The following is a 6,825-nucleotide window of genomic DNA, read 5'->3' on the forward strand; positions in this document are numbered from 1 at the left end:
TATCTGACTTGTATCAAACAAAAATGCTTTTATCTACACCTTAACATTCAATATTTTCAGTTAATATTTGTGGGTTTAAAACCCTAAAATCCAGGAGCTTCCGGGGGCCGTATCATTCAATTCCATTCAAATACATAAACTTGAACATAAACTTTAATGGTGTATGATATGCTTGCAAAAGTGGGAAAACAACATAAACGTCCAGGTGCGGATCCAGGATTTTATGTTAGGGGGAGCGCAAACTTAAATTTTCACCGAGCGGAGCGAGGCGAAAATTTGTTTGAGGTAAAATTATCGAAAAATTCTTTATTAAGCTGAGGACAACCCATGCTTTGCAATTTTAGGGGGCGCACGCCCGCCACGCCCCCGCCTGAATCCGCCCCTGACGCCAACGCGAATATATGTAATATGCACATTTATCTAGACAGGAGAACCAGTCTACAATTTATTACTCCGGAAGGATTCCGATTTTGATTCCGTTTTATATTTTATTTTAGCTCTCTACGTGTGAGGTAGAAAAGGTATATATAGATATAAAAGTTTCTTGTTTTCTCTATTTTGAAACACGTTATAAAAAAAAAACAGGCAGATAATTAGTACATATTGCAAGAATGTCATATTTGCATAAAACTTGTGTCGTTTAAAACTTTCAAAAAGTGATTTCATTACCCTCATTGTCATTACCAGCTGATTACTAAGACCAATCTGAATTAGACTGGGATCCCGCTATGTATAATCACCTTGTTCTATACATAGACAGGTGGAGACCGACTCCATTTTAGTACTTTTTTTAACTAATTACTGCGCAGTCAGTCGCGCAGGAGATTCCGGAAGTTCTATAGGAATTTCCTTATGTCATGAATACAGCTGTCAGATAGAACGTCTGCTACAATGAAGATCGACAATGTAACGCATAAGCACATTTAAATGATATCTTCACAGAAGAATTGAATACCATGTAAAAATATATATAAATATCATTACTATTAAAAAAAGATCTACAAAAAAAATGAGGATTTATATAGATATTTTTTATTTTTGGCAGTGGCTATTTTGCCGGCACCGGCAAAATAGCAAATATGCTGGCCTATATTGCCGGCACTGATTAAAATATCTCTTAATTAAGTCGAATTTTAATTCAAGCCGGCAAAATAGCATATTTCTATAAAAATGGCTATTTTACCGGCACCAGCAATATATATTATATATTAATAGTGAACTTGTTATTTTGCCTATGGAAGTGTAATATTTACTTGGAAAGATCTATGAAAATGTGCAGTAAGACATAAAGCTTTATTTAGAGTCGGTATATGCAATACAAGTACAAACATAAGCTCTGAAGAGCTTTTAAAACCGCCAGAGCAACAATAAAACAAAACATACATATCAAGTCATGCACACATAAATTAAACATATAAAGCAAGAGTTCATATCAGTACATGCAGTATGGAAACTTGCAGCACAAAAGTTCTTTAAGCATCTTACAAGTTCAACACACACTGAAATATGCACTTATGAGATAAAAACTCAAAAGCAAAAATAAAATGGTTTGCAATTTAAAAGCACATATATATTAGGTAAACAACTAAAATTAGCACAAAGCAGCAGAAGTACTATAGTAAAGATAACATAAAAGAATCAAATAATTACTGATATACCAGTATTTAAATAAGAAAACAGCCAACAATATTTGAGATACATGTTATTCCTTAAAAACTTTAAACATCTATCAGTCAAAGTGAAAACATCAGTTCCACCTCAGTAAAGGAACAGGCATATAAATCTTTAGTCAGACCATCACTAGAATATGCCTGTTCAGTCTGGGACCCTTAATACTTTACTGAGGATATAAACAAAATAGAAAAAGTACAAAAAAGGGCTACTAGATTTGTCACTAACCAACACAGAAACACCTCAAGCGTTAGTGACATGATAGATCACTTAAAATGGAGAGACCTCGCACACAGAAGAACAGATGCACGCCTGGTCATGTTTTATAAAATCACATATCATCTCATTGCGATCACAACAACAGACAGACTAATTCAACCGCTCAGACAGTCCCGGAACATGCACACACTCTCATATCAAATTCCATCCTGCAGAACACAAATAAGGCAACAATCGTTTTTTCCACGAACAATTAAAAACAGGAACAGCCTTCCTCTGAGTATTGTGATGAGCAACTCTATAGAGTTGTTCAAAGCAGCAGTCTCAACCGACACCTACAGTCATGCAGTAAATTCATCATGTGTAAATAGTTTTATCTTAATATTAAAAAAATAATAAGTTAAAAATATGCACTGCCATTATGTAAAAATGTCATTATCAATTTTTTTGTTATTAATTTCAAATTTGTAAATTTTTCACTGTATATATGTCTTCACAAAGCAATGCGCAGTACAAGTGACAAAAACTTCAACGTGTTGAAGGCGGTCATTACATAGTAGAAGTAGAAGAAAATAGGAATTTATAATTAACAAGATAAAAATTAATATTGAGCATCCATTTGTAGCAACGAAATCATATCTATAATCTAGACATGTAGCTGAAATAATTTCTAAAATCAGTCAAATTAAATTCTACATGTGTGCATAAGAATTAATTCTAAGATTTTTTAACAGTATGTTATAAAAAAAATACACGTTAAAAATCTCATTGCAAATTTATTTTGATAAGACATTATACAATATAACATAAAGTCAATCACATACATGTAGCTTAAAATATCAAAAATGTTTAAATTAATATCTTGCTTTTGAAATAATAGTCAGTTCTTTGAGTTGAATGTATGTGTTAACAAAAAATATAACTATTTTTATATAAATATGCTATTTTGCCAGCTTGTATTAAGATAATCAGTGCCGGCAAAATAGCCACTGCCTTTATTTTTACCAATTTAAGTACCATACAAACAGACAACAGTCTACAGTTCGGGGAATGTTAGATTATAATTTAAAGGTTTCCGAAGTCAGAATTTAATCAAAGAAATTTGTTTTTGCTGCTTAAAACAAGAAAGATCAGGATTAAATAGAGAATATATTTTTAAATGTTCAAAATAACATACTAATATTAAAACAAAATGAAGGGAGTCAGAAAGTCAAACATGTCTAGTCTTTAACTTGAAATGATAAAATCTATAGATTGCCAGATGTCATAAATGCATATTCTTCAGTGTCTTTTGTTTATAAACTTTTACAAACTCTACTCCTGACTGCTCCCAAATTTTTCTTTTTTGTATTTTTTTTCCAATTATTTCTTAACACTGAGCTGAGAAACAACAACAAATAAACAACAATTTCAACATGTATCTAAATGTTGAGATACATGCAAATCTCACTTTTTTTACAATGTAGGTACCATTGTCTGTTTATTGTGGTCTGATGAAACTATATTTCATATAATTATTTCAACCAAATTCGAGGCTATATTAATTTTAAGTATAAAAAAGAAGATGTGGTATGATTGCCAATGAGACAACTCTCCACAAGAGACCAAATGACACAGAAATTAACTAACAAAGAAACAAAACAAAACTAAAGAAACTAACAACAAAGTGCCAAGATATAAAGGGGAACAAAAAATAAACAGTCACAACAAACATTTTCAAATTCAATTTATAAAATATAACACAGCCTCCTTTGTAGAAAGCAGTATAATATCACATATATTATACATGTAAGTTGTTTCATCTCTAACGAACTAACAAGGTGACCATTGGAAATTTTATCTCATCTAAAACAAATAAATAATTATGTAAAATACTGTCTTTTTTAAGATTTCATCATTTTGCCGGCTAGCTAGTTTCTTCAAGTTCATAACTTTTTCTTCTTTAGGTAAACAAAATTTTGACCTCTGTTTCCCAGTATTTTGATTTAAAGAATTGATGAAACTTTCTCTAAACCAAAATAAATGGAACATTCAAGTAAATATAGACTTTCAAATTCTTAAGTACATAGTAGTTCATTTCTGGATTTATGTTTATACCAACCCTTTCCCCCAATTGCAGATTTCATTCAAGGCCCTTTTATTTGTGAGTAGCTCTATCATCTATCTTCAAAACCAATACCATTATGAAACCATTAATCAAAAGTTTTCAATAAAATGATAGATTTCAATCATACACATACATGTACTAGTAATCTTCTCTTGGTTAGACAATGCAGAAAGTTTTCTTTTAACTAGACTGTTTTTAACTAAAAAATAAACGTTTTTTCTGATATCAAATTTAATTCCCTGTACACTGGACACAATATGAAATATACAGCATAAGGGATATAACTCTATTCATATTTACCTATTTCTAATACTGTGTTGACTTATTATAGATATGTAAGCATGTCCTTTGTTTACATATTTATTTTTATTTATATATTTATAGGAATTTATTGGTGTATAAACTCTACCAATTCACTCACAAACAAATAAAAGTCCTAAAGACTTTTATGATATGTTTGTGAGTGACTTGGTCCAGTTTATTATAGGATTAAACACATTTTTTCTAGAGGTTATTGATGTGTAAACCGGAGCGATTAACTCACAAACTGAATAAAAGTCCGAAATTCTTAAAATAGGTGATAAGGAATTTATTTTTCCACACTCATAACCTCTATCACACGTAAATTTATATATTTGTGTCATTGAATTGGCCTGGTGCATGAATATATTTGTTGGTTAACGCAAAAATATGTACTCAATGAAATTTGCTCTCTGATTTAAATTAACTACAAAAACTCTTTTTTAGCATTCAAATGAATGTTTTGTGTTTATTGTTTAATTTAATGATTACAGCATGCATTACACCTGTTTCTTAGCCTTGTAAAAATACAGCTGATATTTAATTACACTAAACCATTAATGAATATGTTAATACGCTGCAGCCTTGCTAAATATATCGCTGTTAAAACAATGAAAAATATTTGCAATTAAATATAAGGAACTATTTTTCTTTTTAAATGCTCAATCGTCATAAAATCAATATTTTTTTTACAGATGGAAAGCTGACATCAAGCAGCAATTAGAACGACAAGACAAAACATGATGGACCACTATTAAGTAAATGAGTACAACATATATTAATGTAAGTAAAAATAGTAATGGTCCCAAAATTGAGTCATGGAAGAAGATTTCTGGATAATATAGTCCTCAAGTATAAAAATATGTAGATGTGGTATGATTGCCAATGAGACAAATATCTGCCAAAGACATGAGAAAACCATCTTAATATGACTGGTATTAGCTCATTTTACTGGAAAAAAATACACACTTCATGTACAAAATATACTAGAAGCGCTAAGCTTTGCTGGTTCCAATATAGAATTATTCATAGAATTTTACGAACTGATTCACCACTTTACAAGATGAAAATAAATAGTAGCAACATATATATTTTTGCAAAGAAGAACAATACTATATTTACTGAAAACAAAGTTACAAAAAGTATTGTCAAATTTGAATGCTTTATAAAATTATTTAAAGGAACACAAGAACTCAGAGAAATACATTTCATTTAACTCTCTGTAGAGGAATATGATAAATCTCAAAAATTTAGTGTTGTCTTCTTAATCTATCATGTCAACCTTAGACTGGTTTGCTTTTCTTCCTTGTCTGCACCCTCAACTCTAATTAAAAATATGATACCAAAAACTTTATTGTTGCTGCCCTACATGCCAATGGCATACCGGGCAGTAAGTAAGTAATATAAATAAAGCAAAAATTTATATGTGCACCTGTTCATTGAATAAAAATAGGTTAATTGCAGGAGAATTTATCCTGATTTTTTTTATATTACATATTATTATATTCCAATTCTATTATTAGGACAATATCAACCAAATATATTTATATATTTAATCTAAAACTGTGAAAAATATAAGGACTATAAAGCAACTAAAAAAAAAAAATTTATTAGGTCAATTGTATAAGGGAGATAATTCCAATTGATGAAAAAAAAAAATTGGACTAAAATTTATTCCGACAAAATTAGCCAATCAAATTGCGAGAAATTACTCTAAATCAGGATAACATATTTTATCCTGCAATCAACCAACTTTTATTAAATATTTTTATTTATAGATGTGAAGAGACTTTTAGCACCAACCTGAACAACAAAACAAACATGAATTATATATGTAGATTTTGAAATTTAACAAAGACCAAGGTAAGTTCAAATTGTGCCGCAGTTTGAACATCAATAAAAAATAAAGGGACAGAATAATGAAATATATTAAACCAGCTTCTTTTTATTGATATTAAAAAAAAATCATGGTTATTTGAAAATCATATTCCTGAATTTTAAGGAGTAGATTATGGTACATTATCATCAAGTATGCTATCAACAACACTATAAAAATAGGAGATGTGGTATGATTGCCAATGAGACAACTATCCACCAAAGTTCAAGTTGATTTAAGCAATAACATGCAACCATACAGCCTTCAACTATGAGAAAAACCCATACCTTAAGGTCGGCTATAAAAGATCACAACATAAAAATATAATACATTTCAAATAAAAAAACTAACCGAATTAATTCTTTGAGAAAATTGCTTTTTTGTCCAATGGAATAATAAAGACAGTGCATGTATATGGTCATTGTTTGAAAATAAAAGCTATATTGGAAACGGTTACAAAATTTTATTTGTCCAGTAAATAAATAAAGCAAACATTTATATGTGCACCTGTTAATTGAATAAAAATTGGTTGAATGCAGGATAAAATATTGTATTAAATATTTTTATTTATAGATGTGAAGAGACTTTAAGCACCAACCTGAACAACAAGACAAAAATGAATTATATATGTAGATTTTGAAATTTAACAAAG

General features: G+C 29.7%; 1 long non-coding RNA gene across 1 annotated transcript; it reads left to right on the forward strand.

Moving 5' to 3' along the window:
* The first annotated feature begins 859 nt into the window (after nucleotides 1-859).
* On the forward strand, nucleotides 860-6,825 carry LOC127719620 (uncharacterized). Its single transcript, XR_007990433.1, has 4 exons — nucleotides 860-958; nucleotides 4,993-5,080; nucleotides 6,076-6,160; nucleotides 6,747-6,825. It is a non-coding gene; the product is annotated as an uncharacterized LOC127719620 (long non-coding RNA).

The sequence above is a fragment of the Mytilus californianus genome, unplaced genomic scaffold (genome assembly GCF_021869535.1).
Source record: "Mytilus californianus isolate M0D057914Y unplaced genomic scaffold, xbMytCali1.0.p SCAF_11, whole genome shotgun sequence".
Lineage (NCBI taxonomy): Eukaryota > Metazoa > Mollusca > Bivalvia > Mytilida > Mytilidae > Mytilus > Mytilus californianus.